This window comes from Arvicanthis niloticus, chromosome 2 (assembly GCF_011762505.2).
Source record: "Arvicanthis niloticus isolate mArvNil1 chromosome 2, mArvNil1.pat.X, whole genome shotgun sequence".
NCBI lineage: Eukaryota > Metazoa > Chordata > Mammalia > Rodentia > Muridae > Arvicanthis > Arvicanthis niloticus.
In genome coordinates, this window is record NC_047659.1 from 66,860,880 (window position 1) to 66,866,879 (window position 6,000).

General features: G+C 53.7%; 1 protein-coding gene across 2 annotated transcripts in view; it reads right to left on the bottom strand.

The window, feature by feature from the left end:
* The window catches only part of Tspan18 (tetraspanin 18), a 128,855-nt gene extending 123,429 nt beyond the window's left edge, over positions 1 to 5,426 (bottom strand). For both annotated transcript variants that reach the window (XM_076929311.1, XM_034495065.2), the window contains exon 1: positions 5,166 to 5,426. The gene's annotated coding sequence lies outside the window, so the exon portion shown is untranslated. The remainder of the gene's footprint in view (positions 1 to 5,165) is intronic.
* Positions 5,427 to 6,000: the final 574 nt, after the last annotated feature.

Below are 6,000 nucleotides of genomic sequence, written 5' to 3' on the forward strand. Positions count from 1 at the left end.
CTTGGAGAAAGTTCTGGAAAGTTCTCAAAGCAATAAGCTTCAGCAAGCCAAAGGAGGCCACAGAGTACTGGGTGGAAAGTCAAGAAATGGCTGAGTGTGTTTGCCAAGTGCCACTTGTCAGCCCACCTGCAGTGTGTCACATGCCTAATACGATCATCTAAAATAATGCCCCCACGTGCATACTGTGTCCCAGCGGGGTCAGTTAGGGATAAGCCTAATGTTTGAAGGGCTGGTGACCCAGTCATTCCAAAGGAGCCTTGAATGTTCCTCTCAGGACGCTGCTGCAAATGCCAACAACAAGCTGGGGTTTCTCGTGGTCCCAGCTGCCCTGTGGCTGGTTAGGACCAGGTAACAGATCTGGCCAACATACCAGAGCTGAGTGATTTGTACCACCTCCTGCTGAAGCATGGAGTGCCTGCTGGCATTCCCATCATCTCCTCCTGTAGTGACTTCAGTGTCATCTACGTGGTTTAGAAGCGCAGCCGTAGACATTCCAGGGTCACCATGCAAAGCACCACAAAAAGCAGAGACGGAGGCCAAGCCAAGCAGGTGAGCAAGCAGGGAACCTAACGTGCTCAGTCGTGGAGGTTCACCGTCACTCAGCCCAACAGAGCGCAGAGGCCATCATTCTGATTTCCACAGACAAGGAATCGGAGGCCACGCCACAGCATACTAATTGCAGATCCAGAGCAGCAACCCACCTCTTCCTGTTACAGCCTGTTGTGGCTTCCTAAGATTGAGCCCCTCCTGTGAGCAACTATGTCTTCAAACTTCCTAACACACCTGTCCCCAGAGATGGCTGAGTGATATCTGCAAGTAAAAGGAAAGATTCTCAGGACGGTGCCCTGAGAAAGAATGGTCAAAAGTGTGTGTGTGTGTGTTGAGGGGGTGGCCCAATTTCAAAGAGTCTTATTGGGGTTCTGGGGTTCAGAGGAAGAAGCACAACACAGTGGCTGAGCACACAAGATGAAGAGCCAAGATGGGCTAACCTCAAACCCAAGCCCCACTGTTGACTCCACTATCTCAGAGCCTTGGTCTCCTACCTATAAAATGGGAACAATAACTAAAGCCCCCAGAAACAGGAGATGAGGACAGTGTGTAGTCCAGCCCTGACTCATAGGAACAGTCTCAAGTGTCAATAGCGTGCACACATCATGGTCACGATGGACTCGAACAGCCTTCCTAGGTAAGAGGCAGGTGCAGTCTGAACTGCCCCCTCCCAAGCAGTTTGAGGAAGCTGCCCCAGCCCAGACAATGGACACAGTCCCACTTCACAGACCTCAGACCTGGCCCCGCCCACATCCGAAGAGGGAATCTGGATCAGCTGGGGAAATGCAGCCCACAGATCACAAGAGCATTTATCTGAAAGTCCAAAGTGCTTTAGAAGAGCCCATGGCTGGGGTAATTTTGGAAGCTGTTTATCGGGCCAGCTTCTCATCAGCATAGGCGGGCTTGGTACCCAGTTAAGGTGGGAAACAGAGCAGAGAGGAAAGGAAGGACTGGCAGACAATGGCGGAGGGACTAGACATAACACTTGCTCTCCTGCAACAGGGACGGGGCTGCCCACTGAGGTAGGAGAGGAAGAAAACAACCAGGAGACCAACTTATTGACAATATACCACCCCTAAACACCAACAATGGGAAGATAACAATGTCTGCTGTGCCGAGTATTTCACAAGGATCATCTCACTGAGGGGCCACTGCAGGCTGAAGGGAGAGACTGCAAATTCTATAGAACATGGAAGGCACCAGAAGGTGGGTGACCTAAGGTCACATAATTGACAATTGATAGAGAGAACTTAAACCCAGTTACTCTAATCACCATGATTAGAGTATCATAAACAGAGAGCCCGAGGCTCAGAAAGGACAGTGACTTAGTTGAGGTCACACATCTATGGCAGATCAAGCCTCCTAATTCCTGGTTCTCTGGGTTGTCTACTCTGTTGTGTCTAGTCACGGCACTCATGAGCCTGTTCTGCTTATGTTCAACCCAGAAGTCAGGGACCTACTGAGAGCCTGTGTCAGCTGCAGACCCAGGGTTCACCATGTCATTCCATCTCTCTTTGTAAAAAACCCTCATGATCTGCCCCACACCGTCACATAGAGCACCAACACTAGTCCAAGGTGCCAGTCCTGGTGGCAGGAGGAACCCAAGCTGGCGTGCTTGCCCAAGAACATCAGGTTGCAGGGATGCCAATCACTTGCCGTCACCTGTCCCCTGGGACTGAGTGCTGGGTTCTGCGCGCTCTCTATGGAGTCCCAGCTGAGTTCAGACAAACGTTCCTGTTTCCCCTTTGCAGTGGCTGATTACATAGGCCAGAAGAGCACCTCTCTCAACAGGGAGGAATTACTAAAATGTGTGGTCCAGCCATAGGCCCTGGCTCTTCCCAGGGAATGGGGGCTAGATAGCCATTCAGACAAAGACACCTGCACCAGCTGCTGTGACACTCCTAGCAGGAATAGGTCACACCATTTTCTTCTCTCTACCCCAAGTTGCTGAACTGATCCACACAAGCTGAATGACTACCACTGGGTGTGAACCCACTGGGTTCTAGAACCCGAGGCTAAGCGAGAGGAGGCCAAGCTCCCTGGAGAAGAAGCAGCATTTGCTTCAGCTAGACCAGAGGCAGCATCCAGCCTGGCTGTCCAGAACCCCAAAAGGCTTCCCTAGATTTAAGTCACAAGGACTCCCATCCCCAGAGCTGTTTACAGAGAGGGAAGCAGAGCCACTGGGGAAGGAGCTCACCCAAGGCCTCAATGAGAAGCTAACTGGCTAGATGTCAAATCTGCCCTTTCTCCTCTACCAGCCCCCTTCCCACAAATCCCCCTAATACCTTGACTCCAAACCCAGCCAGCCCCGAGCCCAAAGCTTGGGCTAAGTGTCATTTACATGGTAGGGAACTATTCCCAGGCTGGTGTGGAAGTTACTAAAAGATTAGGGGAGGGGTCTTTTCTGGATTCAGATCAGTCTGTCCTAGGTGCAAGTCCAGAGATTTGTTTCCTCAAAGCTCCCTGGAGATTCAATGACTGGCTGGCATTTTGGACTTGGGGACAGAGGAGACAAAGAAATGAGCCTGGGCTTGGATTACAGGTAAGTCAGACACTGGGGAATCTACTTGGAGCTCAAGAGGCAGGACCAGAGGCACGAGCAACTTTAGAAGGTGAAGAGCCTGTGTTCTCTTCAGTGTGGTTGTTGGAATGAGTAATGATTAAAGAGAAGAGACAGAAAGAGAAGAATATGCAGGTCTTAGGGTTGGGAACATGCTAATACCCAAGTCCTAGGGGTGGGCGGGGCTGTCCTATTAGGCTTCACACATACACACACACACACACACACACACACACACACAATCATTAAAACCAAAACAAACAACACACTCCTTTTGTTTTCTGGCATATCTTAAAGACAAACCCAGAGACAAGCCCCCCCCCCCCCTTTGCCTCTCTTCGTTGGCTCTGCCATTCCAAACAGAAGCCATCCTGATAGGATGATCTGTCTGATGGAAACTTTGTCCTGGACCAGGGCACTAAGCTGCATCCAATAAACACATGTGGCTTCTACCCAAGCTAAAGGAAGAACCCCATGTGTATCTTTAGAACCCATTCCCAACACCTTAGTGTGTGTGTGTGTGTGTATTGGGGTGTGTGGTGGGGTAGTTTATATAGTGAACACAAATTCCTAGCAAGGACACATAAAAACTTCCAGTCAGTGTGAAACCATGGTCTCTGGTGAGCTCATCTGTACTCTCTTGGGGGAACAGAGTTTAGACAGAAGAGGAAACACCAGTCCCTCCAGAGTCCCCTCCATATGAACAGCCCTTCACACAACAGAGATGACACTTCCACAGACTATGGCAGTCAGCATGTCTCTTTCCACTGACACAATACAGGAGTCTAAGAGCACAGGAAGGAAGATGAGTTTTCACCAGCATATTTGGACGTGATCAAATAGATGCATGTGGGACTTCAGGGCCAGGACATGGGGAGCTGTCAATGACGGCTGGGGAGTGTAACCCTTTTGATGAAACAACAGAAATTCCTATACCCCTAATGTACCTATGTCCAGAAAGAGGACAAATCCTGCCCACCATGCCCAGAGATCTGGCTAGGACCAGGACAAAAGATGCTACTTTTACAAAAAAAAAAAAAAAAAAAAAAAAAAAAAAAAAAAAAAAAAAAAAAAAAAAAAAAAAAAGGTCTGGGTTTCAGTAACTTCAAGTAAATCCCAACTAATGTTCTATCCCATTGTCTCCATGCTGGCTTGCTGTTCACGTAAAGTTTCTTTTGTTGTGCTGGGTGTAAATTGTTCACTCATACTTGCCAGCAGACCAACTTATGATCCCTCTGATCGTTGCACACCAGTCCCATAGTGGGGCCTTCCGCCCTATTCTCTGGGACAAGGTGGGGAGCTCCTCCAGACAGACCCCACAATCTTTGCCTTCTCGGTCTGAGAAGCGCCTAGGTTGGTCTGGGAAGCCGATCGGGCCGGAGAAGGGCGCCCCCTGGCGGGACAACTCCCCTAGCGCAAGCAGGACCCGGAGCCCGCGCGCGCCCACCTCGGCCAGCCACGCTGAGAACCCGCGGCCACCACACCCCACATCCGGCCGCAAGGAGCTCCGGACCCGCCCGTGAGCCTCCTGGGTTTCCACATCCACGGAGCTGGACACCTTCCGGATCAGGGAATGATAACCTGAGTGCGAGAGCAAATCTAGGAGCGTTCTCCTGGCCCGCTACCAGGGTCCCATGAAGGCGACGAGCGCTCTGTGCCCCAACCCGATCGGCGATCCGCCGCACCCAAGCTTGGCTCCCAGTCCCCCGTCGTGACCTACCCCTGCCCAGGGTCACCTGGGCTCACCTTTTCACTCTCGGTACAGCCCCGACCAACACACCGGCCCTGGGAGTCCCACCTGCCGCCTTACTGTCGCCTGAGCCCCGGAAGATCGCCGGGCGCAGAATGGCTGCACCTGACCAGGGTGAAGTCCGAGACCCGAGCATGCTTGGGGTCACTCAGTGCAGCGCTGTCCCCGCTCCCAGGGGAGTCGCAGCAGAACTTGGGGGCCGCTTCCCCGAGCGTCTTGAGACCCGAATTGATCCGGGATCTCCCCTGAAGCGCGCGGTGTCCCGGGGCCAGTACGCACAGAGGGGGCTTAGTGATTGAATCCTACCTGGCAGAGACTCGGCCGCGGGGTAAAGTTTCCCCAGGCGCAGAGTGCGCTCGCAACTTGCGGAGTACTGGTAGTCCTGCGCCGCAGCGCTGGGCCAGGCGTCAAGGCGACGAGGAGCGGCGACGCCCGCTGGGGGCCAGGGCCGGATGGCCTGGCGTGGCAGGGCTTCAGAACCGTACAGCGTTGCGTCCGCCCGCAGCCTGCAGCCCCTGAGACGCCGGCGGCAGCTGCAGAGGCTCACCCGCCACCGCCGCCGGCCACACCTCCCGCCACCCTCCGGCCCGCCCTCCCGCTCCCTCCGCCCCAGCCTCCGCCCCTCGGTCTCCTGTCGCCACTACTGCCGCCCGCGGTGCTGGCGCGTCTCCGGGGCGGACACGGCCCTCATGGTCCACGGCCGCTCTCTCACCCGGTCCTAGCGCGTGATTTCTGAGGCTGTGCTCTCCCGACGTCCTCTGCACTCCTAGCCTCAGCGTCTGAATTTAGGAGATTGCTGGAGGAGGACGAGGGTGGCACGCTGGACTGGGACATTTATTCCCTGGAAGGTCTCTCGCTGTCATCACACCCTGTGTGGGACTGCAGGGCTGGGATGTGGTACTCTCCATTGCGATGCCGCCTCTTGGTTTCCCTTTTACTGCCAGGGGAGTACGGGATAGGAGCCTGTGCAGCAAGCTCTATTTGGGTTCATTGTTGGGGACCGCTTCTAGCCTGGTGAGCCTCCCAACCCCATCAGCTGTAAACTGTAGCACTACTAAGGACCAGACCTGAGGCTCTCACCTCATCCTCTTCCCCCACCTGGGCACTGGGGTTCACTATGCTATACAGGGCCCATACAAAA